We start from the raw sequence: 27,141 nt of genomic DNA on the forward strand, positions 1-27,141 counted from the left end.
CATGGACTCCCGCGTATTAACACATTGGAACACTAGCACCTATACCTACAGTGGCAGGTGACAGATAATTGGACTTTGGGTCAAGTAGATCTCAATGGGGTGGGCGAGAAATGGGTAGGGGAATGTTGCTGCTCCAAATCTGGATGATGCTCCTGTAAGTCAGAGGCTCCAACTTGAGGGAGATGAAATGGGACATCCTCTACCCGGTATGCCACTATCTCAGAAGTTCCTGAACCCAGAGTATCTGTGCAACACTGCAATGAGGGGCAGGGATGTTGGCAACACTGTCCCCAGAGTTCTGATCCTGTGCTGGAGATCTACCAGTTGCAGTAGGAATTTGATGTGGTCCATGTGCCCTTTTTCTACAGGAGGGTTGGATTCCAAACCCTGTGGGCCTGATCACGAGTTGGGCGGTATCCCAGCTGGGATACCGCCCAACTTTATTAGTGTTACCGCCCATCTGTCCCACGGTATTAATGCCGGATCACGGGTTGGGTGCTAACTGTAAGTCCCATGGACCCAATGGGGAATTTTCAGTGCAATTACTGCGCGGTAATACCGTTGGCGGTAATTGCACCAGAAATTTACATTTTCTCTGAGATGGGGTAAACACGCCAGACTCGTGATAGGGCCAGCCCTTAAATGCGGAGGTAACACTGTTACCGTCGCATTTAAGGGCTAATGCCCAACTCATGATACGGCCCTTAGTTTGTACATCACTGGACCAGAAATTCGGTTACCACAGTGTCCCACTTAGTATTGCTAGATCTGTCCAAGCATTCTAGAGCTAGCAGGCTGCATGACTGCCTTTCTTTACATCGAGTTTGGTTATCACGTTAAAGTCGAAGGCAAAATCTGGATATCCAACACCACTTAGCAAGCAGGCCTCCGTGAGATTAAACTACCTTTTCTGCACACACCCGTCCTCCCAAGCCCATGGAACTGCTTTTGATTACACACTTGGTACCGTTCATGGAGAGGCTGCAACCCTATATGCTGGTGGAAAACATGTAGCCTCATAGGCCTGGATTTGGTCTATCAAGGAAGAATTTAGAGAGAACAAGTTCAATTGAGGACACATTCCCGACATTAAAAATGTAGGGTTATTTGGACCTACTCAAAATGACATACACCCGATTAAGAATTCATGTCACTTTCCCTTTTGTAGAAAAAGGAATACAATTTCTGTATTTAGGCTCCTCCCAGCCCCCCTCTCCCTTCTGCTTGCTCACACACAACTAGACGCAGAGGAGGGGACGGCACCTGGGAAAAAATACTGATTTATCTATGCTTACCTGCCAATCGACTGGTTTGGCCACACTGTGGTTGGCGGTTAACTGAAGAGAGTCGACCACGCTGAGGATTTCATCAGCGTTCCTTCCAGTCGTAGCTGGGTACAAGATGTACAGCTTCATCTTCTTGTCTGAGCCAATGATGTAAACCTAAGTGCCAAAGACAGCAGTATGACTGGGTTTCCTTTTAAAGTAAACTGTTATATAGGTTTTACAGCACAAACCTAACTCAGGAGCAGTGTAGCACTGTACAGCTTAGATTAAAACTTTGATAGGGAAAAGTTGCCAACATTAGCATCCTGGCAGAGGGCAGGGGTCAGACAGCCTGCCAGCCAATCAGGAAGCTCAGAATGGTAGAGCCCCCTTTCCGAGCCTCCTCAGAAGCAGGAGGCTGCCAACTTGCCTGCCGGAATGAAGGTAAGTCAGCCTTGTGCTTCCCAAAGACCTCTTTCCCCTTCCTTCCTCCCCCGAGTTCCACAGCACTAACCCATCCCCACACACCTGGCGCTCTCATATCCCTTGCTGGGGCATCCCAGTTGTGGCAATGGCCACCATGGAAAGTGAGATGAGACTACATGTAGTTCCCTTCACAATGGCCTATGGCAGCCATTTGGTTTGTAGGCCTGTTCAGGCCAGTTCAGCGGTCAGCGTAGTACGCTGCCTCTAGCCTTTTTATTCGCAAGGTTTGTTGCTCAGTGGTATTGTGCATTTTGTAATAATGGTTATGAAATGGTTTACCAGGACTGAATTGTTGTCTTTGGATGCCCACTGTCGTTCCTACTCACCAAGAAAATGAGATTAAGGACTGCATTAAAGTGGTTTCCCATCAATAATCAGAGTACAAATGCTGATGACTCATGTAAACCACCTTTCATCAAAGCCTGTGCAGCTTCAATTACTGCTAGATCGGCAGTTCGTAATGCACTAGCATTGGTTGATGTTATTAGCTGCAATAAATTGGATTTTCTGTTAAAAAGAAACCTGGTTTACAGACGATAGCCTCCCTATGTTTCATAGTCTGGTCCCTCCCAAGTTTTCCATGAGGTGGGCGAATTAGACCACTGGAACAGGCAGAGGTGTCAAGATTCTTAAATCTGTTGGACCCTCTCAGATTGAGATTTTCACCTGGGACCCATTACCCTAAATATGCCCGTTTACTTTGCGATTTTCACCTAAATGCTCCCATAAAACACAATCGCCCACCGGGCCTTGAACATAGCTTTTTGACTAGTCTTAATGACTTGTTGGCCTCTACAATCCTTCGACATACTAGATTGCTTTTAATTGGTGATTTTAATATTTGGTATTGTGTTTTAGATAACCCAGAATCTATTAAAAGGATAACCTGGACCTTCTTTGGTAACTTCCCCATCCCATCGATTAGGATACAGTCTTGATTTAATTCTTTCGAGGGGGCACATGTGTTGAATATTTTAACACCATGCCTCTTGCCTGGTTGTCATTATGCCAGGTTATTTTCCTTTGGTCGTGATCCTACCTCTTTTCCTTTGTACTTCGATCTTGATCTGTAATCACTGAAAGATTCATAAAATCTTGATCTGTAATCACTGAAAGATTCATAAAACGTACTTGGAGATGTGCGTGGAAAAAGGAAAATAACCTGTATAGTTTCAATAACCCCCAAGTCCAACTCCATTTATGTAATTGAGCTTTCTTCAAATTTGAGAAATCTTCAATGTGTATGTGACTCTCTTGTACCCTCCTTCGCCCACCCCTCGGGTGTTAAAAATCTGTTAGAATCTATTAATCTCTTACACATCTGCAAAGGGAATACTGTAGTAGGGAGAACATCTGGAAGAAACATAATGACAATTTTCTGTATTAACAAATCAGCCTTGATTATTAAAAGAAAAGCATGTTTGGAAAGTAGGAGTAAGGTCTGAAATGTGGGGCTAATCCACCCACATTTTCCTATGCTCACACCATGACAAACGCATCGATCTGTGTACTCTGGGTGGACAAAGCCTACAGGCACAGTCTGCCCCGTCATATTTAGTTGGAATGTGACAGCCAGGAGTGCACAATGCCATCTCCAGAAAGAGGGAGGGCCAACCTTTCCCCTGCCATGGTCCTCCTGATTAACTAAAAAAGGCCCCAAGGATCCGCCCTGCTCTTTTGTTAGGCCCTGTAGCTGGTTGCAACGAATAACATACCAATAGAGGGTACTTTAAACAGGGCCACATGGGGTCTGGCTGCAGAGGCTAACAAAGGATACAGGTAACCCAACAACCTTTCATGTGTAACTGCGTCAACCTGAAGTCAGCTCCCACCCTCAGTATCAATGACAGGGAGCTGTCATGTCTGGGACTGTTGTTTGCAATAGGCGACCACGCTAGGGAGACCCCATTCATAAGGTACAAGAATGTGGTCTGCAGGAGCCACAAAATCTGGTCTTGCCACAGCTCCAAGGGAGACCTGCTGCTTTAACAGGGACCACACCGCGGAGAACCATTAACCAGAGAGACGCTTTGAAAACAGAGAGGAAGATGGGTGGGACTTAGTACCACAAGGGAGTGAGCCCAGGGCTCTTTCTGCTGAAAGAAGGATTCCGTCATTTTAGTTCTGGGGCACACCTTGTTCCTGCTTTCACCCCTTTTGCAAAGCACTGTGGTTATGACCTCACACATATAGAAATTGTTGTAGGGACCCAGAGTTGGTTGATTAAGGTAGACTTAGCCTACACCAATCACTGTGTCCTATTTGGATTTAAAAGATGGCCCATCCCCTCTTTTGGCAGATCATCTGAAGACTTCACAAGAAGTATTTGTATTTGTTTTATTTATATAAACAAAATATACAATTGACGTTACCATTCAGAGCAACAAGCAGAAATATATAATTGACGTTACAGTTCCGAGCAACAACAGATCAGTAGTGGAGGAGCAAAGCATAACAGGGACACAGTGGTCCACCCATGAGCAGAAGAACTTTTGTTAGTGAGATGAGGCTAGCCAGAGCTTGGCTTTGTGTTTGAAGAGGTTGAATGAGGGTAGGGTTCTGATAGAGAGAGGTACGGTGTTCCAGTGCTTGGCCGCCAGGACAGGGAAGCTGGCGCCCCCCGCAGATTGGAGCTTGAACCTAGGGATCACAAGGCCTTGGGATTGTGCAGATCTGAGTACTCGTGATGGGATATGTTGTGTAAATCGTGAGGCGAGGAAAGTTGGGGCCTGATGGTTTACACATTTGTATGTGAGGGCCAGTGCTTTAAGTGAGATTCTTTGGGTGACTGAGAGCCAATTGAGGTTCTTCCTGGTTTCTGAGATATGAGCAGAACGGGGGATATTGAGGGCCGCTCTAATGGCATTATTTTGGGTAATCTGAAGTTTGTTGAGATTGCCCTGGTTAGTGCCTTGGTACAGAGCATTGCAGTAGTCCAGTTTGGACATAACCAGAGTCCTGGCCAAAGTAATGCAATTCTGAGTGGTAAGGAATGGGCGACAGGCTGAGATCAGTTTGCAGGTGTACGCAGATGCGGTAGCTACTGCATTGGTTTGCCTAGTGGGAGTCAGGGAGGAGTCCAGATAAATACCCAAAGTTTTTGTGTCTTTGGAAACTTTAATTAGGTTGCCGTCAATGTTAAAGGAGCCGAACAGAGAACACATTTTGTTAAGTCTCTGTTGCATACCTAAAATGAGAAGCTCAGTCTTGTCATCGTTGAGGCACAGCTCATGTTGGGCCATCCATGCTTGGATGGCAAGGTAGATATCATTGAGGGCTTTGGAGTCGGCAATGTAGTCACCAGTGATGGGTATGAGTATCTGGGTATCATCGGCGTAATTCATGTAGGTGACGCCCAGATAGCCAAGCACATCAAATAGTGGTTTGGTGAAGACATTGTAGAGAGTTGGGGAGACACAAGACCCTTGAGGGACTCCACAAGGGACTGGAGTGGGATCAGCCGATGAAGTCGGAGAGAAAACTCTCATGTGCCTGTTGTCAAGGAATGACCTGATCCAATTGGATGCATTGTCGGAAAAGTGGCCGGAAGATTTCAGATGCAGACATAGTATTTGGTGATTGACCAAATTGAAGGACGCAGATAGGTCCAGTAGAAGTAGAAGGGCCAGTTTGCCGTTGTCTTTAATGTCCTCAATTTGGGTTTTGAGGTCTAATAAGGCTGTTTCAGTCCTGTGCTTAGGTCTGAAGCCCGATTGTCTAGAGCCGAGGAGGTTATTGGTTTCCAAGTAGTTCTGAATTTGCAGGTAAGCTGCTCTGTCAAGTATTTTGAGTATGAACGGTACGGTGGTGATAGGTCTGTAGTTGGTTGGAGTTTCGGGGTCTCGAGTCGTTTGTTTTAGGAGAGGGCTAACCCATGCGTCCTTTAAGTTATTGGGTACCGTTCCAGTTAGGAATGAGGAGTTAATGAAGGTCGTTATGAAAGGAGCGAGGTCATGTGCCGCTTCCTTAATAATAGGTGCTGGGCAGGAGTCACCTTGACAGTTAGATGGTTTTAAATTGCGAATTATGTTTTCGACCTCGAGGAGTAAGAAAGGAGAACTCAACCTTGGATCCTGGCTGACGGTAGAGTCTGCCTTACATCTTCCGCCAGTAAAGGAAGGCAGGATATCCAACGAGGGAAGCAAGATCCCTCTCCTAAACATCGCCCAGGGAACAGAGGAAGATAGTGATTCCAGAGGAACAGCACAACAGCTCCAGAACCGGTATACAGCTAGCACACAGCATGCCCTCATAGGCTCTTCAGCAAGCTTCTTAGGTGGGCAGTGCTATAGAGTCTCTGAACCAAACCCAGGACAAGTCCATGCCTGCAACACTCTCCTCAGCTTTGGGCCATCCGCCTTAAAGGAAGACAGAAGCCCATTGAAGAAGCTGGGAGAAGTGCCTCGGCCAGCAACTACTGCGTATGTCTTAAAGGACATTATCGAGCCAGTCGAGTTCCTCGCTCCAGAACCGACGGCAACACTGACCATTGTGAAGCCACTTTTGCTTAAAGACATCCGAGACATCTCGTCCAGTGCTTCAGAACCGCTGATCAGCAATACCTGACTCGAGCCGCCGTGTCGTCCCGCCTGCAGCCATTTGTCCAGCTTCGCTCTCCGAACCGTTGTGCCACCTGATACCCGCAGTGACTCCTGTCTCAAGCTCTGTCACAGAAGCATGCAAGGCGCCCTGAAGCCGACTTGACCTGGTCGAGCACCAAGAACATTTACAGCACAAGGAACATTGTGGTTCTGTCACCCTGATCCTTCCTAGAATGCTCCGAGAGACATTTTAAGACCCATTGTGCTCTTTGTGCTAAACACAAGAAATCTTAACAAAGTGTTGTGGTTAGTAACCATACCGACCACATTCCTATCAGTATCCGGAGTGCATCCCTTTTCCTTCTTTGAAACTCTCTGTCCTCTGGATTCCTTTCCAGGGTGGGTTGTATTTCGTAGTGTTGTTAGACTGTCTGTTGTGTAAGGAAGGCATGGTATTAACAATACAATAAGACACAAGTGACCACAGACACAAGTGACCAAAGTTCAAGGGTGTTTATTGAACTTCAATTGGGTTTGAAAAGCACCTATCTAATCCTAAATCTAAAGATGGGAGCAGGCTACGACTATCAAATAATAATAACGCAGTCCTGGTGGTGTCTTGTCACAATAAAAGGTCCCATACTAATAAACCTATTGCCAAACCTTACCTCTAAATACAAATAGTGTGGGAAACAGTTTTATGCAAAAGAAAAAAATGTTCAAGAAATGATATGTCAGGATATTGAAGCCATAGGCTTCCCTTCCCCATGTTTTCAGCACAGCACAAGGCGGCACACTCGAGCTTAGCACAGTCTCTGGCTTCTCTAGCACGAGGGTGCAGTTAAAAACTTCAACATCATGGCCTTCTATACCAAAGTCTATTTGCCATTCAAAGTCTCTTCTCTCAGAGGGCCTGATGCAACAAACAAATAACAAAGTTCCTTTCCTTTTGGTATTTCACATGTACACAAGATTCCTAGGAATTTCACCATTCACTTCAGATCCCCCTCTGCCGGGCACAGATCCACTTTAGCACAATGTTCTCAGGATTCTCACATATCTAATCTCTTGGGTGCTCCACTGTTCATCCTGAATCCCGCTTTGCCAGGCTCAGATCCACTTTGACACAAAATCTTCAATCAGTCTCCCTCTGCCGGCATCGGTCCAATCTATCTACTTTATCACAAACTTGCTTTGACAAAGAACTTTTCAATTGATCTCTAAGCTGCTGGACTGTGACCAAATGTATCTACATTGCCATCAACTTTCTTTACTGTATCAACATCGAAGACTTTCGATTGTGCACAGGATTCTGCTTGGCCCATCGCAAGACCACAATTCTTTGCCTTTCTCTCACTTTTGCCACCTCTCAGGTGGATAACTTACAGAGACCTTTGAATTAACACACACGCGGTGCCAGACCACTTTGTCAAAGGTATTGCATGTTGGCTTCAAATTTCAATCACTCATCTGCAGCTCAACTTTACTCGCGTTGGTTATCACACGTGTTTCCAACAATGTTCGTTCCAGCGCTCCCCATACAATGTTTCCACTTGCAACCTTGGCTTCAACACAGACAGTCTTTTATCGGTCTCTCCAACTCACCGGCTTTGTTGATTTCGCTATGGCATTAATTTGTTAGTGGAGCCAAGGACAGTGCCACGGCAGCTGGCGAGTCTCCCTGTCTTGATTATCGATTCAGGAGGGCCCCGGGTACCTCCGACACACAATGCAGGATTCTTCAGCCTGGTTTTACGCTTTCTATTCTCGAGGTTTCACAAAGTGATGGTTCTTTGTCGAAAAGATCATGGGCGATCCCCTTCTGTTTCGGCATCTTTCGTCTCTCGTTAAACTGCCATCTTGGAACTGCTATTTCCTCATGTGCTTTGCCTCGCTCAGAGTGTGCTCAGAGTGTGCTCTCGTGCTCCATCTTTTATCTGTGTGGGGAAGCTTAATGTGAGTCAGGTGTGTGTGATGCTAATTGCCTGACCTCACCTGACCATTGACTTGGGACACGTCAGGTATACAGAACGGGTGTTAGTCTGTTTTCTCTCATCGCGGGCTGTCCGTGAGAAAGTGTTTGTGTTGTAAAAGGGGGAGGACGGGTGTAAGAAACTCATGGTGGCAACAGTAAAGACAGACACAAGTGATCACAGTTGAAGGGTGTTTATTAAACTGTAGAAATGGGGAGAAAAATGCTTAATCTAAACCTAAATCTAAGATGGGAGCAAGCTACGACCATCAAATAATAATAAGGCAGTCCTAGTGGCGTCTTGTCACATAAAAAGGGCCTATACTAAAAAAAGCTATTGCCAATCCAGGGGGCCTTGTGTGATATAAACAACAAAATAAAAAGTTCCTTTCAGTAATCATCCCATCGGGCGATTTCCCTTCACCCGTGGATCCCCCTCAACTGGGCTCCGATCCTTTTACAACATTGGTCTCCCTCAGTCGGGTCACTACAGCCTTTTGTTTATGATATCAGCAATTTATAACATTCAAGACTCTCAATGTCCCTAAAAAATCATTCATTGTGCACATCCCTTAGCCGGGTTCATACTTGTCAACATAATTTTTACGGGGTGTTACGTTTTGTTCTCATTCGCGGGCATCTCTCAGCTGGGTTCACATTTGTCAGTTTAACACAGTTCACTTAGTTGTAACACCTTGCAGGATTCACTTCCCTTAGCTTTTTCTAGCCCCCAGTCAGGCTTCACCTTAGCCCAGAGTCAGGCTTTCTCTTAGCCCCAATCAGGCTTCACCTATTCACTGTTCGCACAGCGTTTCCCTCAGTCAGGCGCAAATGCCTGTTTCACAATGTCAAAACTTTGGTAATGGGTTAAGGACTTTTGATTGTACAAGGGATTTTGGATCGATCCTTGTATGACCACCTTAACTTTATTCCGGCCTTTCCTATGGCCTCTTCTTACTATAATGTTCACAAAAAAAGGGGACCAGTCAGAGTCTTTCGAATGGACGCCCACATGGCGCCGGACCACTCTGCAGCTGGTCTTTCCCGGGCTTTAAAAGTTCACTAGCACACAAGTTCTTTGTTCATAACAAGTTGCCGTTTTCATCCTTCACTCAACACTGTCCGGTTTACTATCGGTTCTACCTCCGACTCACCAGGTGTTCTGACCTCCTTGTCGTTTCTTTTCTCTGTAGTCAAGGACGGTACCACAGTAGCAAGCACACCGCCCCGCCTCGCTTATCAGTGAGGGAGGGTCCTGTGCACCGTTGGCATCTGTTACACCACACGTCAGCTGTAGTTCCCAGTCTTATGATTCCTTTCACTGAGGCTTCATGGAACTGGGTCGAAAAGGGCAAGGGCACTTCCCTCCTTGTTGTCCTTTCCGGTCTCGCCATCTTTCTTCCCGGTTTGAACTGCCATCCTGGAATAGCTGCTTCCTCATGTGTTTGTCCTTGCTCATAGTGTGCTCTGCCTTTATCCCTGTGGGGAAGGGAAAGGGCCATCGGGTGTGTGTAGTTGTCAATTGCCTGACTCTGCCTGTCACTTGTGTTGGGACACGTCAGGTAAACGGCTCTGGTGTTAGTCCATTGTCTTTCATGGTGTAAGAAGGTGTTCATGTCAAAAAAAGGGGGGATAGAGCTTCTAAGTATCCTATTGGGTAGGATGGGGAAAAAGGTGTTATAAGAAGGGGGTACCACGTCTCACCCGTTGGTGACCCACTTCCACTCCCGAAAGACCCCCCCATCAAGGTGATCCTCCCCCACTGGTCCACCCCCAGCAACTGGATCCAATAGGGATGGCCATGTCCTGGCCACATGGATGAAAGGTCTCCGGGGACTAGCGGGTGAGACACCTTCAGGATTCTCCCAGGGGTACGGTTTCTAAATATCCTACCTGGTAGGATGTGGTAAAGGTGTTAAAAGGAAGTGGATACTGCATCTCACCATCTGTAGTCCCCCAACTGGATCCCACAGTTTTGCTACATTTTTGACCAATTTCTCTTCTGATGTTCACTATAAAGGCATTGGAAGCAAAAGTAAATCTCCAATTTAGGATTGTTTTTTAGAACAGTCCATTCTTGATATATTTCAGTCCGGTTTTAATCCAGGATTGGAAGGAGTCTGTGCTTGTGTCATGGCCGGCTCCAGGAATTGTTATCTGGGTGTGCCAGGTTTGTGATCAGGGGGGCCCAACTTCCATTGTATGTGGGTGTAGGAGTACCCTAAAATAGTGCTGCTGTAAAAACACATCTCAGATTAGACTGCCTTTTAAGGTGCAGAAGTCTGGATTAAAACCCAGTTTGGTAGGACCAGGGGTGGCACATTTACCCGCACATTTGAATGCCTGATAAAGATGCGGTTAGAAAGGCACTCCGTGGCAGATTTAAGGCAAAGAGATTCTTGGGCAAGGATGACCGATGGTCCCGGGTAGGTAGGGCATGGCTGTGCAGCGTATGGCGTGGGTAGTTAACGACTGTCACGAGTGCAACAAATGTTACCTGTTTAAGTTGTCTTTTTCTACTATTGGAGCTGTGTGTTTAGGGGTATGACTCTGTCTGGAAACAGCCTGTTCACCTCACCAGGTTTTGCTGACATGCAGTGATTTGCCCAGGTTCACTCAATTTGTTCAAATGGGAAATCTGCTCTCGCCTTCCATCAGCTCATCCCTTCCAAAATCACAAGCTTTCCAGTGCCCCTTGCACAGTCTTCTGCTCTCTTCTTCCATTTGCTCCTTTGTTTCCTTCTATAAGCTCCCACACTACTTTGACCTTACATTCACTACTCTCTTCATCGTAAATACACTCACCCATCTGCATAGGAAAACTATTGCCAAAGCATGAACAATGAAAGCTGTATAATGCAGAACCCTTAACAAGAGTGTGATAGATCAATCCCAATTATTCATGCCCTAAGACAGATGTTTTGAATCTTTTTTCCACATAATGCTATAATTGAGCCATAAAAAAAACATTACAGAGCAAAAGAGAAGCAGAAAATATAGGTTACATGTGATTTTAACTAATTTCAAAATAGAGAATGCATTTTTAACGAATCCAAAACATTGTTTTCTTCCCCTAAACCTACCTGTTACCCATGTTTAAAACACTATCCCAACCCCCCCCTCCCCATAAGATGTAACCCCTTACCCCATCAGCACATATATATTTTTTAAACATTTGGTATTTTTGCGTTGTTTTTTGATTAGTTAAAATGTCACTTCCTTTTCTATTAGTAATCACTGGATACCATAAAATAGTGTGGCAATAGCAATCTACCTATCTTCCCTTCCCATCTACTCTCCCCTTTCTATTCTAGCCACTCCGCCTTCACATTTCACCCCTCTGTCGCCTTCCATCAGTTCCCCCTGACCACTATTCCCATTTACAACCACTCTAACCTACCCCACCCTACACCCGCCATGTCTTCTTTGCCTGGCTGGGGAGAATCGAGGTTGATGCCACCTCCTCCTCTGCGGGGGCTAAGCAATGAGGCCCCTAATCCTAATTCCATCTAAGATGGTGTGCGCTCAACAATACCTCCCTAAATACTATGGGCCTAATTACAAGCATGGCGGTAAGGCAACAACGGCGCCGGTATTGCTACCGGCGCCGTTGCTACCGTACCGACATACTACGAGTTCTGCTCAGGGGTGCCCCTGCAGCCACCAGGCATGACCTGGTGGCCGTACCGGCACCCGCAAGCAGAACATGATGGTAGCACCGGTAGAGTTATTAACGGTACCGTTGCTACCACCCTCCCCCACCCTCCCCATTCCCATTGAGCCCCTATGGGGCTCAATGGGAATGGGGATGTACTGGGCCCGGCACCCGCGAAAGGGCAATTACCGGGTCCGGGTGGGCCGGAATAGCCCGGTAATTGTCCATTCATGGGTACCGGACCCGGATGCGTGTTTGGAGGTAGCCTTGCCGGTTTTACTGTTAAGGCTACCTCCAACCTCATAATGAGGCCCTATGTCTACTCCCAGCAGGCCACGGAGGGGGTGGTTGTGGTCCAGCCATCTTGTTGTGAAAGACGGACCCCTCCTCCTCGATAAATATTGAAGCAAGGAATAGGACAGTTTGTTTCTTACAAAATGACATTTTTGAAGCACAACATTTTATTTTTTGTTGCAATTTTGCAGCACATTTTAATTGAGTTGGGGTTGTGTGAGTGCTAGCATACAGTAGACAGTGGGATCAGGAGATAGACAGTGCAGGTTGAGGGGTTTCTGGCCTTCTGGTATCGCTGCTGGTTGGACTTGGCAAGAGGAAGGGCCTTATATTTTCCAAAGAAAGATGTGAACATGTCTCCTTGGCGGGCCCTGATCCTTGCGCTGCCCATCTATTAAACTATGCGTGGGGCTTGTTTTGAAAAGCGCATACTGCAAACGTAATCACTTTTCAGGGCACCTAATTTTGTCAGGAAATGCACAGTGAGATTAAATGATTTGCCCAGGATTAGACACGTTGGTTAAGAGGTAAAGCCAGAATTTGAGCCTAGCCTGAAATGTAGGTACTTGACCACACATCTTCCCAACTCAAGTTGGTACAAATCTGTGTGTAAGTTTGGTTTTAAATACCCAAAATAATACAATTCTGAGTCTTTGCACACAGGTCACTTTTTGTACAGAATTTTAAATGTTACTTTTCCCCCGCTTACCATAGCTGCGACTGTATATAAAAGACATTGGGCCTCATTACAAATGTTTCGGTAAGGCAACAACGGCACCGGTAGTCCTACCGGGGTAGTTGTTGGCTTACCGCAACATTACGAGTTTGTTCGCAGGGGACACTCCTGATCAGAGCAGGCGTGCAGAGCGGCACCCATGAGTAGACCAGGATGGTAGCAACAGTACCATTATGAACGGTACCGCTGCTACCATCGTCCCCATTCCCATTGAGCCCTATGGGGGCTCACATGGGAATGTGGACGTACCGGCTCCAGGTCCCACGAAAGGGAATTACCAGGCCCTCCAAGGTTGGAATGGCCTGGTAAGTCCCCTTTTGCGGAACCCGGACCCGAGTTTGGGTGTAGCCATGCCCTTATTAAGGGCATGGCTACCCCCAAAATCGTAATGAGGCCCATTGTAAGTGACAGGGATGATTTATAGGAAAAGAATGCTATTGTTATGAATTGTATACTTTTATACCAATGATTGTAACCCATGAAAATGAAATGTTTATTATTGTAAATTCTGTATTTGATTTTTCTTTTCACTTTTCTTTTTCCATTTATTTTGTTTCTTTTTCTTAAATTCCTAACATCTTTTGTAAAGGTTTGTAATAAATCATAAACAATCAAAAAAACAAAATTTTATACAGATTACTTTAAAAATGCACAAGTCACATTATAAAGCAACCCGACAATGTGTACCTCATTGTAGAAATGGGTTGATGAAAAAGAGTATTGGGCTAATTTTGTTTTGAATCTTCAATTGCAAGGAGGGGACCACTCCTGTTTGCACTTCTTTGCAAAAGGGCCCTTACAGGTCTTTAAATTGTTTCCACCAAGTACTGGAAAAGTAACTAGCAAAAAGTAGGCAAAAATCACCTATTCTCTTCACTTTTACGCTATGTGTCTGGAAAAGTGTAAATCTCCCCCACAATGAACAATTTGGAATCTGCTTGCTTTTACTAATAAAGCTACACTGGTGGTAAAATGATTTGATTGTAGCTTTATTTTCCCCATCCTGAATAGAAGCCTACAAGCTCTACAATGCAAATGAATGAGAATTTAGAAAAAATCTCATACGGACACAAAGTGAAATGAAATGCAAAAAAGTCATTGTTTTACACAGCTTGTTCTGTACCCCCATAATTTCTAATTATCCAACAATCACAATTAAATAGCTTATTAAAAGCATATATATATATATATATTTTTAGAGTACCAGTCACCTTTTCCCATCACTTTCTATTTTAAATAATCTGCTGCTGAGACATGTTAAAAAGATAAGCCCTCACTGGGAGCACCTGTGCAACCCTGACTGGGCTTTGAGGGGAGAAAGGCAGAGCAAGGGTGCCCCATGGGCATTTGTCCCTTGTCCGACTGTTAAATCCACCTCTGATTGCACTCTGCAGGAAATACTTTAATACCCTTTTCTTAGGTATCACAGATGTGCCCCATTTATACTTAGCCAGAAACATAATAGGAAATGCTCTTTTCTTGTGTTATTTTCAAGGTTCCATGACCAATCTGATGAGAGGCAAATATTTATTGGGGGTGGTGGGAAGGGCAATCCTCCAGTCCCTCTTCCTCCATCTGTCACTGGTGGGATCCCACAGTAAATTACTTCAATTTCCGGCACTTCCTACACTCAGCAGTTATATAATACTTTTCAAACAAGACCCACAATACACATGATGTTTTCTGTTTGCATTCAAACATTGTTAATGGTTACTCCAACAGTATTTTTTTTATATTTTTTTATTTTTGCATTTATTTACAATGCACATAACCCATAGGTATCTAGGCGCTGGTTTAATTGTGGAAGGGTAGGTTATTTATAACACGCTCCCCAAGCATGGGTCCGGGCTTCAAACCCGTTTGCTCAGCGTGGTCTTGCTTTCAAGACCTGCGTGTTGCCACATAGCTATCCTCCAGTATGATGTTATCAAGTCAGTACTCACATGTTCGTTTCATGAAAAGTTCTGGCCAGGCTGGCTATGATGCCACACATACAGAGATACATACTATTTACTTCAGAACCCCACTGGCAAGTATGCATGAGAGGATTTGAAGCTGGTCCATACTTGCCATTCTAGCCTTGATATATTCAGGTACTTTCTAGTTGGACCAACTCACTGAGGGGCAGTTTGAGTGCCTAGGCATAGCAAATAAGGCACCCACATCTGGGCATATATACTTTCACTCAGGGAGACAAACTGAAACCAACAATCATTGCAAAGCCAACAGTTTGGACGTTTGAGTACACATGGGATAGGCATTCGCCGGTTGCCAGGCACTGCCATACAATAAGGTGGGAACATCTGGAAAATGGTGCAAGTACCTAGGCATATGATGTTATTGTCTGCCAAATGCCTGTGTAATACCTATACACAAGTCAAAACGGTTGCCTTTACGATTGCTTGTTTTAGGATTCCAGTGCAAGGAAGAGGTGCAAGTACACCCATATTGCTTTTAAATCTACTGGCTTAAAACACACATTGTTAAGAGATTTTGTATTACAACAAAAGCTCATTTACAGAGGCAATAAAGTCATTAAACACTCAAAAGAATGCTTAGATATAAAACAAGCAGGCCTTATACAGCACAACGTTTGATGTTACTTTGTGACAGATGTAGCTCAAAGAGTACACAAGAGGGTATGTTTCAGCAGGGAGGGGGCAGGTAGTTGGTGGGTATACGTTAGGGATTAATATGGCAATGGATGAGTAAATGACCAAGCGTGTTCATAGACTAACATCCTTTCTCCTTTCTATTTGTTGTCCAAAGCAATCGTTTTGGCTTACACCTAATAGACTAATTCAAAGCCTTACATCAAATAACGTTTTGATTTTACTACACTCTGCTCTCCAGAATTACATTTTTCTTACTACCAACCTTATTGTGTCACTTATACTCAAGTAGTTCATGCAGCAGAATATGTACTTTGAATGTAATCTGTTAGGGCCTTCAGTCTGATGGATGTCAGTCTCTGAATCAATCATGACCACTGGCATTGCTTTGGTCAGGCTTCCATACCATTGTTTGCAAATCAGACTTGGCCTCCCTGCCACTAATGTAAATGCTTGTGTTGGCATGTGTTCCAGTGAATGTAATTTGTCTGGGTTCTCAGCTGTTTATGCACCTGTTGCAGAAATCTGTGTCCAAGCATCATAACCTGCCATTTATTGTTTGCTACAATTAACCATCCTATTAAGCATGATAGGAACAACAGTAATATTCCCACAAGAAAACCTACTTTAAATTACAGAAATCAACTTGATAGGTTTTAAAAAATAGCTACCTTGTAAATGAGGGGTTTAAAATGTAAGTAAGATGACTAGTGCAGTTAAAAAAAGCAACACAGGCTATTACTAGATAGTTGTAGGCTGCCTGCTCGAGCAAGTGTGCTACCTTACTTTGAGGTGTGAATGACCCTCCATCTATCTGGCCATTTCTGCTTTCATGGCTTTGGTGGTTAACACTACTGTCAAGGCCTCCTTTCTATGGGGGCCAGGGAGTGGCCTTTGGGGGGCCTGGCCCCGCTCGCCTCCCTGCTGGAGACAGGCCTGGCTTGTGTCTGTCATTGATGATCGGACCATGATCCTTGATCAGGGCCAGGTAGTCTGCTAATACTGTTAGACCTATCCGCAGCATTTGACACTATTGATCATTCCATCTTGTGTCACTGGCTAGAGGAGATTGGTATTGGAGGACTGGCCCCAGACTGGTTTAGGTCTTTTGTGACAGACTGGTCTCAAATGCTCTATGACCTGTGCAGTTCCCCAGGGATCGGCCATCTCACCTCTGCTCTTTAATAATTATGTTCCTCCTCTTGCTAAACTGATTAATTCTCATTGGTGTCGGTGTTATGCTTACGCAGACGATATCCAACTTCTCGCCTTAGAAACTGTTTAGCTGATATTGCCAGCTGGATGAATTCCGATTGGCTAAAGCTGAATGCCGAGAAAACCGAGGTTTTGGTTCTTAGGCGATCTCCAGCTGCCCGATCACTATGGACCAGTGACGTCTGGCCTTCGTCACTGGGCTCCCTACCTACTCCAGTAAAAATGAAATCTAGGAGGAAACAATTGCTTCATCTCTTTCGGCTCCCCCTAAGGTTGAAAGATTAAAAATATCAAGGCTTACTACCACATAATAGAAATACGCCAGTCATGAGTCAAAGTTACAATTGTATTTATTAGCAAGTGCCCACTTGGTTCTTAACACCCCACAATGTGTGCAAGCAGACACCATAAGATGTGAGACTACTGAACATTCCAAAAGTACACATTTGTACAAATTCTTCACAGCCTTGGACACATCGTCCAGCCCTTCTTCGCATAATACATAACCTAGGATTCGTGATCTAACTACATACCTAATTCATATTTAAACATCATTGCATAGTTTGCTATTTTCCATCAAACAATTCACATGTTTTCCAAATACAAGACACAAGGTAACATTCCTCATTTTACTCACTTATATTTATCTACCATTTGTTCTTTGAGCTTGCAGTCAGTTTCAAGGAGAGAAAACAAGGATTTCTGCAGAAGAGCATGTTCAGCTATTCATGATCTACTTTACTGTTTGAACAGGGAAGGCACTGTTGGGACAGATGGCATCTAAATTACTGATTAGTGCAGCTTTTGTTTAGCTTCAAGGTTCTTCAGTGCAGGATAAACAATCCACCTTAGCAGCTTCAACATTATTACCTAAGTTAACATCATGAAGCAGCACAAAGTTCACCTTGCTCTGTTGAAGCCGTAAACACAAGTTCTGAACACTGAACAGAAAGCAGGAGGCGATCAAAATGGTGGACAACTCAAAATGGCAGCGTAGTCAGCCTGTTTCAGGTTCATTCAATGCGATATTACAGTGCGATGCAAATGTGCTTAGGCCAATATTTACTTTCAGGCAGTATTATATACATTTTCACAAGGTAAATGCTAGATGTAGTTTGGGTCATGCTAAACTTCGAATGCTGAAGAAAATTCACCCATATATTCCAGCAAACCTCTAGAGTCTGGTTGTCCCTTTCCATCTCAGGGACCCCTGACTATTGATTGATTGATTGATTGATTTGTTTATTTATAGAGCGCCTTACACCAAGGCACTGTACAATGGAACAACTCGTACAGTGAACAACAATAAACATTGGGATCAAAATTACATAATGAATCATTCGACAACAAAACAGTGCAAAAAGCAATAAACTGAGGGGGCGGGGAAGTGGAGAGGGAGTAGGATTGGTGAGGGGGAACAGAGAAGGATAGAACGAGTGATGAATAGAAGGGAGGGAGAATGAAATGGGAGTGGGGAGAGAGGAGTTAGAAGAGGGAAAGAGGGGGGAGGAAGAGAGAACAGGGGAGGCCTTCAAGGAGGAGAGTGGAGGAGAAGGGATTTAAGGGAAGTGCAAAATGAGGGAAGGGTCGTGGAAGAGCGGATTGAGAGGGGGAGTGTGTTCCAGTGAAGAGGAGCAAGGAGTTGGAAGGAGCGGAACCGGGAGGAAGCACAGGGGGAAGGAGGTACAGTGAGGAGGAAATGGTCAGCAGAACGAAGTGAGCGAGAGGGGGAGTAAAAGTTGAGAAGGGAGGAGAGATAGGGAGGAGTAAGACCATGTAGGGATTTGAAAACAAGGCAGAGAAAGCAGAATTTTAACTGTAAGTGGAAAGGTAGCCAGCGAATGTGAGAGAGCGAGGAGGAGATGGAATCACGGGAGGTAAGGAGACAAAGAGTATGAACAGCGGAGTGGTAAATGGATTTAAGGGGGGCAAGCTGGGATGCAGGAAGTCCAAAGAATAATGGGGAGCAGTAGAATAGTCGGGAAAAGATGAGAGAGGAGATAAGGAGTTTGGTCGCATGGAATGTGAGGGAGGGACAGATTTTGCGAATGTTATATAGATGGTAACGGCAGGAGCGAGAGGTAAGTGAAATGTGTTGTGAAAAGGTGAGAGAGGAGTCAAATATAATGCCTAGATTACGAGCATGGGAGGAGATAGGGAGGTTGGAGGGAGGAAAGTTGATGAAAGGGAGAGGAGAGGGAGGAGGAAGTGTGTTAGAAGGGAAGAAAAGGACTTCGGTTTTATCAGAGGAAGCAGGAGGACATCCAGTTCTTGATGGCTGTGAGACAGGAGGAGAGTTTGAGATGGAGGTCAGGTGTGAAGAAGGAGAAAGAGAGAAAGAGTTGAGTATCATCAGCGTAGAAGTGATGGGAGATATCAAAGGAGGAGATAACAGGGGCGATGAGTGAGGTGTAAAAGGAGAAGAGGAAAGGACCAAGTACAGAGCCTTGCGGAACACTGTATATGAGAGGGAAGGGAGAAGAGGTCTGCCCCCCCCATGAGACGGTAAAGGAACGAGAAGAGAGGTAGGAAGATAGCCATTTCAGAACAGGGCCTTTGAATCCGAAGGAGTGTGTAGGAGGAGTGGGTGATCGACAGTTTCAAAAGCTGCAGAGAGATCAAGGAGAATAAGGATGGAAGATTGCTTGGCATGCCGAGCAGAGAGCAGAGAATTGAGGATAGAAGTGAGAGCGGTTTCAGTGGAGTGTTTGGGTCGGAAGCCAGATTGGAAGGGAGGAAGGAGAGAAGAGGAAGAGACGAAAGAAGAGAGTTGAGAATAAGCGAGACGCTCAAGGAGTTTAGAAAGGAAAGGTAGAAGGGAGATAGGTCTGTAGTTAGAGGTGAGGAGTGGATCAGCAGAGGGTTTCTTTAGGATAGGAATAATCGTTGCATGTTTGAAGGCTGAGGGAAAGGTAGAAGAGGAGAGGCAGGAGTTGAAGAAAGTGGTAAGGTATGGGATAAGAAGAGGGTAGAGTTTGGGGATGAGAACGGAGGGGAGAGGGTCAGAGGGAGCGGATGTGGGGTGGGCTTTGGTAAGAAGGGAGGAGACATCCGAAGAAGAAACAGATAAGAAGACAGACATAGTGGAAGAGGGAGGAGAGGGGGGAGGAGAAGAGAGGGAGCTAGAGGGGGAGTTAATTTTTTGGTGGAGTGAGATGATTTTGGAGGAAAAGAAGTTGGCAAAGTCAGAGGGAGAAAGCGTGGAGTTGGATGAGGGATCGGGAGTAGGGGGAGAGAGAAGACGGGTAAGAGTTTGAAAAATTCAACGAGGATGAGATGCTTGAGACTGGAGAAGGTTAGAGTAGTAAGAGGACTTGGTGGTTGCAAGACAAGAGTTGTAGAGAGCGTGGTAAGAGAAGTAAGAGGTTCGATTAGAAAGCGAGGGAGTTTTGAGCCAGAGTCTCTCTAATCGCCTGAGAAGGTGTCGCAGAGAGCAGAGATGGGAGGTAAGCCAAGGTTGAGAAGGTTTCCGAGTAGGGCGAAAGAGAGAAAGGGGGTAAAGTTGGTCAAGGGCAGTGGAGATAGAGGATGAAAGGGAAGAGAGAGCATCATCAGCAGAGAGTAATGCAAAGTCTTGGTGAGATGGGAGAGAAGAAGAGCAGGTGTCGAAGAAGAGGGTAGCGTCAAAGTCCCGGAGGTCCCGACGTGAGTAGATTGGGGGAGAGGGATTACTAATAGTAGGTATAGAGAGAGGGGAAAGGGAGAAAGAGAGTAGGGCATGGTCAGAGAGATAAACAGGGAGAGAAGAGACTGGGGAGGAGGGATGGGAGGAGTAAAAGATGAAGTCAAGAGTGGAACCGGAGGAGTGAGTAGAGGGTGAAGGAAGGAGGGAGAGGAGATTGGAATCAAGGATGGAGAGGAGAGGAGAAGATTGTGGGGGAGAAGGCAGATGGATATTAAAGTCGCCAAGTACCACTAAAGGAGAGGCAGGTGGAAAAATAAGTGAGAGGAGGTGTTCCAGATCATCAAGGAAGGAGGAGAGAGGACCAGGGGGTCAATAGACGACCAGGAAGGAAATAGGGTAGGGAGAAGAGAAGGACTTGTAGAGGAATTCAAAAGTAGAGAAAGAGGGGAGAGTTGGAGATGAAGAGGGGGAAATGAATTTAGGGTGGAATAGGAGACCAACGCCGCCACCTCGACCAAAGGAACGAGGGGTATGGATGAAAGAGGAAGACGAGGTCGTTAAGGAAGCAGGGACAGAGGTGTTGTGAGGTGGAATCCATGTCTCAGTTAGGCAGAGGAAATGAAGATTGAGGCGAAAGAAAAGATCAAGGGTAGCTGCGGTTTTGTTACAGATGGATCTGGCGTTCCAGAGAGCAGTGTTTATGAGGGCAGACTGGTTGGCAGTGGGGGGGGGTATAGAAGGTTAGGGCGATGAGAAAAGGAAGGAGGATGGGTAGGAGAGTGGGGGAAAATAGTGGAGAGGACTAGGCATCAGGCGGAGCGAGTAGAATAGGAGGGAGAGGAGGAGATGGTAGGGGGGAGAGAGGGGGGAGAGTGAGGTGAGAAGGAGATAAGGAGGATCGCATACCAAGGACTTGGGTACAGACAGGTAGGTAGGAGCAGAATAGTAGGAACGGGAATGTAGAGGGTAGAGAGCAGCGTGTTCTTTAAATAAAGGGGGGAAAGTAGAGGGCAATGTGGAATCAGGAGTGAGGAAAATTGGGAGGAAAAACAATAGGAGGAGACCAGGTGAGGATGGGGTTGACGGTGGAATTCAAGTTAGAGGTGGGAGGGAGCCAGAGGGAGTCAAAAGAGTCAGAGGGCTATTGCTTGCTGACCCAAGTTTCTAATACAACGTCTTCAAGTGGTACAAAATTCAGCTGCTCGACTGACTGTGGGCCTTCCTAGGTTTGCCCACATATCGCTGGTAATCTGGGATCTTCACTGGCTTCCGGTGGAGGCTAGAATTAAACTTAAGGCTCTCTGCTTGGTCCATCGGGCCTTCTAGGGCCCTGGAACACCCTACCTGCGTGAGAAGCTGATTAAGTACACCCCCTCACAGAATCTTCGTTCTGCAAACCACCTGCTGTTGTGTCCCCCCCAATTTCCAGAAGTAAAATCGGTGGGTGGGCTTTTTCTGTTACAGCTCCAGGTTTGTGGAATTCCCTCCCTTTGGCACTTCGAGCAACAGCTGGCCATCTTTTTTGGAAAGCTCTAAAAACACATATTTTCTAGCTTATCTTTTCCTGTTTAGTTTCACGGCTCATCTCAATTGCTCTCCTTTAAGATAAGGTACCCAGAACGCCAGGATACCCCAAGGTATAAGCTGCACTCAAGAAGCTTTTTTTTCCTAACAAAGTCGAATACTACATTTAGTACTTAACTTGTCTTTTTATAGCATTCAAAGACTAAAGCTAGTCTTTTTTAGTATTCCATAGTATTCGTTTTAAGCAGAATACTATATGAAGACTATTGAGCGTGCTGATTGCTAACTTTTAGTCTTCATTTAGTATTGAATACTACATTACCACTATTGATCACTACTCAGAAGACAACAATAAATATGAAAATAAGATCTTCCATTTGGTGATAGAACTTTTCTCCAGTCTCAGAACTTAGATTATCTCTTCACCAATTGCTTTTTCACCCTGGACCAGCCTATTTGGCCTATAGACATGCTGCTGCTCTAGTTGACTTTGTATTCGTCTTTGTCAACCTTTCTAGTTTTCAAGAGGTGGTCCCTGGATGTCTCAAAAAAGCATCCATTGATCTTGAGCTTCTGCCAAATTGGTGACCAATTGCGGGTCTACTATATCATGGCCCCCAAAAACATTCGAAAAGGTGGTTAGTACTACGCTCCAGAATCCGAACACCTACTAGACCTGTTTCAATCAGAGTTTTCTTCTGCACATGGAACAAGGACTGCTTGTCACCATTCAGAGCAATGGTTAACACAGAGTACTCACCAATGAAGGCTGTCACAATCCAGAGCAATGGGTTAACAGAGTATTCACCAAGGATGGTGTGAGGTTCAACGGTTGCTCAGGTTGTGTTGAGAACCTGGCTCTGAAAAGCGCAGGTCTCCTCTATCAGAGTAAGACCTTCTTGATGATACACCTCAATAGCAGTTATATATAGAATAAGCTAGAGGAGTAAATCATTTGAAAGGGCGAGGGTCAATTACCACAGGAACACCAGGCTGAAAGCAAGTATAGGGCTAGAGGTACAGATCAGCAGTGTCCTAGGACAGGATATTGTAGCCCCCGTAGAGAGGATCCACTGACCTGGGTGTGGATGAATCCAGGTCTGCAGGTAAGGGCGTTAGAGGATCTCCGTCTGGAATCTTCCCTGAGAAGGTAAGGTAAGTATTAGGAAGGAGTCCAGGCAGTGGACGTACCCCTACCCTCCCTCCACCCCTTCCTCCCGAGTAGCAGAGAACCAGGACGGGTAGATTATCTTACCAAAGTAGCAGCTAGTAGTCCAATACAGAGTCCAGGGTAGAGTATCAGGGAGAAAGAGAAAAAGATGAAGGGAAGGTTAGTGAGGAACTATACACGAAAGGCACGAGGGAAACAATAGCGTCGAGTTGGTGCACACTGGAGAATGCAGCAGAGCGTCCAAAAAGTCAAGTGCACTTATATACAGTAAAGGGGAAATGAAGTAGAATCCAGAACAGGCAAAGTGACCTCCACAAGTATGGAATAGCAGGAAGCAGAGGAAGTTAGCTTACCGCTGGGACGGAGATGTGTGAACGTACACTGGTGAGGGAGGAGGCAAAGCGGAGTCCAAGGCAGGCCTGGATCGATTCCGTATGGTCAAGTATCAAGACAAGTCAGAATGCAAAAGGAGTCCGGGGACAGGCCGTGATCAAAGTGAGTCAGACAGCAACGAGGCCAGTGGGTGGAGACAGCGGGCAAATCCAAGGACGGGCAGGGTCGGCAACGGTATTAGCAACAAGGAATCTATGATCAGAAACAGGAACAATGAACGTAACTCAACACATCTAATCAGAAGCACCTGACCGCGGGATGAGCGGTGATTTATGGGTGTCTGAGATACAGTGCTGGCTAGGTGCGCCTCCGTGTCACGTGACCAGAAAAGGCTCCGGAACGCGTCGTCGTCAATGGGCATCTCCTGTATCCACCACGTTGCCATGGCAACTTCCCAAACACTTTCCACTGCGCGTAAAAGCAGCGTCACATTGGGTATGTGATGCTGGATTTGGGAAGGTCTGGGGGGCAGAGAGGCATGACACTGCTCCATTGACTGTTTGGGATGATATTTTGAAATCTGCCAATGACGGCACTTGCACAATACTTGTTATGCTGTATCTTTCTGCATCATTCAATACAGTGATCTCTTACTGCACAGGCTTAAAGTAGCAGGTGTTTCACTGCATGCACTAGCCTGGCTCCCTCAATTCTTCAGCATCGTACCCATCAAGTCAATTTTGGGGGTGGTATTGACGATTTACTCCGTGTCCACTGTGGTGTACCTCAGGGCTCCCCGCTGTTGCTGCTGCTTTTTAATATTTATATTAAACATTTGATGCTCATCTTTTCCTATTTTGAACTACACTACCACTCTTATGCGGATGACAGGTTTACATGCGTTAATGCCACTGATCCTTACCAAATAATTTTGGACAGCATGAATGAAATTAAACGATGGAGGATGTTTCATAGATCAAAACTTAACCCATTGAAAACTGAGATTACTTCTTTTGCCCCCAAGAATACTTAGTGACCAATTAAAATGCTTTGTCACCTCTCCTTTCTATACTCCCCATAAGCTTTGCCAGGGGACATTGAAGTCTACTGGTACAAGTGATATTCACAATAGAATTATTTTCCCAATATTACTGAGCTGTTTATTAAGAGTTGTGTAATTTAACAAAGAGAACGAAGTATTTCGTTTCAAGTGTCTGATATTGAAAGATCCATTATGCCTAGACTAGTAATATATGTGTATGGATGTTGGGGCGACTATGCACAATGGAACACCCTCCACCCTCTATCACACTTTCCGAAAGACACTAAAAACATGACCATTTCACTACAATTAATCGAGCCCCTCGTTAGCGCTTGTCTATCCTAATCTTCCAATCCTGAAAATGTTTTGTAACTTCTATTTCACCTCCAACCTTCTGAAAATTTCAAGGTGCTCTGAGAGACTGAAGGACCAACGCTGAACTAAAATTCAAATAAACACAGGTCTTGCCCTCCACAAATGAGCGCCCATCAGTCACTCTATGTTGCAGGAGGTTGCCATTCATGCTATGTCAAGTTCATGTGCTTGTGGGCAGACGGGTAGGTACCGCGAAGGAGGAAGACAAGGACAACAAAAAAACTCAGTATGAAGATTGTGTATGCCCTGTGAGCACGTGGGTGGACTGCAACCAGCGATCAGCTTCAAACAAAAGTGTGCACTAAACATTTGCTGAAAGATACACCCACTCCAAGGAGAAAGCATTGAAAGAATAATGCATGCAGAAGCCATAATGGTTGGCCCAAGTGTTCAGCAAACACTTGCTCTTGTATAATGTGACAATGTCCTACGTACATCTGCATTTAGTTCCTATGAGAGGAGACAAACCACAAGCTATAGTTGTTTTTTTGCTTTCTTGTTAGGTGCAAATCCAGGTTATGCAGAGTCTCAGCCAAGAAGGCAAGATGGATAGGATGAAAGCCATAAAGCTCTTTAAAGCAGCTCCGTTAGCGTGGAATGCACTGCCTGCCGACCTTAGAATCATCGAATCCACGGAACTGTTTATAAAGAAACTCAAGACCTTATTATTCTATTAGATTCCTAGGAGCTTGCCTGTCTACTTAAGCCCGTCTACCCAGGCCTCACATCACCAGAGTGTATGATATGTACTGTTCCAGTCTGTCAATTGTTTTTTGTTTGCGCCCTTAAGCCCTAGGGTACCTGGTGCGCGATACAATTTACTAAACATAAACATAAAGGACCCTTACATTGTGGTCCCCCAAGATGAAGTGTTACTTTGCAGTCCCATCTTTTCTTTAAAGAAAGTGTGTGTAGTTCTCCAATGCAGATTAGCAGTCTTCCATATCGCATGAAGCAATAGGATCAGAAGGTTTGCGCATTAGAGCCTAGAACCAGGTTCAAATCCATTTTTCAAGGAAAAGCAATTCTTGCAAGAGTCCATGTATGCTGCAACAGCTAAAGTGTAGCACTTAGATTCCTCCATCCCTTTGCCGGTTTAACTCTGTCATGACATCACCCAATGTTGCCAAAAGAGGGTTAACTGAGTCAAGGGTCAGAAACCAAACTCAAAGCTAATTGCGTTTGGATGGTTTGAGTGGACCATGTTCTTACGAAATAGGAATGTTCTTGGAGATTCTCAGTTGGACATATCAGGGACATACCAAGCTCTCCATTCCAGTGATCCCTGGTGGATCATGTGCCCTTTCTGCTTAGTAAGTCGATCCAGCTCAGGTGGAAACATGGGAAGCTGCCTAGCCCCTCAGAGGGCCGCCAGGCTCAAAGGGTGAGTTTCCAGAAAACCTGATCTTCCAAAGATTCCTCAAAACGAGTGAGAAAAAGCATACAGGACCTTGTGCCAGCAACGGCAGAGGGGACTATCATCCTTCAGTGATTTGAGGCCGAAACATTGGCGAAACAGGTTAGGAGTAATACAGGGCTTATGGAGGTGAGATTTTCAAAACAAACGAGAGGTAATCGCTCACCCTTCAAAAAAGAAAAAGCAGGGGGGTGGAATTACCTTGGGGCAATGCCTCCATTTCAAGTCCTATGGGGACCAACGACACCTCAATCAGTTGGCAATTTCACAGTTACCAGAGGTGACACATTCCATTAGGATGAATTCCTACCGTGAATACTGACAAACTTGCAATGATAATGATGTGTTATTTATATTGCGCCTTTATCCAAAGTGCTTTACAGAGCACATATTTACATACAATATCACCCAACAGAAATTGGTACTCATTTATCGACATCGGAAGGATGAAAGGCTGAGTTGGCCTCGCCGGATTTCGAACCTGCGACCAGCAGATCACATTCAGACTCTTGGGCCTTTTGAAAACTGACCCAAGCGCTTGAGCATCCATTAATGTGGTGCATGGAGTCTTCTTAGAGTATCTGCTGTAATACTGCACACCCAGTCGCCCCATAACCCAAGTACCCTGCCAGATATGTCAATAATGTAGAGCCTTCTTTTAATTATTCTGGGAGGGGCGCCAGTGAAATCACACCCACAAACAAAACAGACTGCCAAATAATAACAGGAGCATGCCATTAAGTATACAAGCAACTGTACACTGTCTGATACAGCGGCAACCTGTTTACTCATGTTTTGCCATAGTTGCTGTATGTCCCTTTACCAGGTTAAGCTCGCTGTACTACACTTTGCTATCTATAACACCTGCCACATTGTAC

General features: G+C 45.2%; 1 long non-coding RNA gene across 2 annotated transcripts; it reads right to left on the reverse strand.

Moving 5' to 3' along the window:
* Positions 1-1,301: 1,301 nt before the first annotated feature.
* LOC138533995 (uncharacterized) lies at positions 1,302-23,807 on the reverse strand. Of its 2 annotated transcripts, none has more exons than XR_011284872.1 (3): positions 23,450-23,807; positions 23,004-23,067; positions 1,302-1,442 (listed from the first exon to the last, which is right to left on the reverse strand). It is a non-coding gene; the product is annotated as an uncharacterized lncRNA (long non-coding RNA). The 2 variants fall into 2 exon arrangements; XR_011284873.1 differs by having other exon boundaries at positions 23,181-23,807.
* Positions 23,808-27,141: the final 3,334 nt, after the last annotated feature.

This window comes from Ambystoma mexicanum, chromosome 1q (assembly GCF_040938575.1).
Source record: "Ambystoma mexicanum isolate Mex_15411 chromosome 1q, UKY_AmexF1_1, whole genome shotgun sequence".
In the NCBI taxonomy this organism is placed as follows: Eukaryota; Metazoa; Chordata; class Amphibia; order Caudata; family Ambystomatidae; genus Ambystoma; species Ambystoma mexicanum.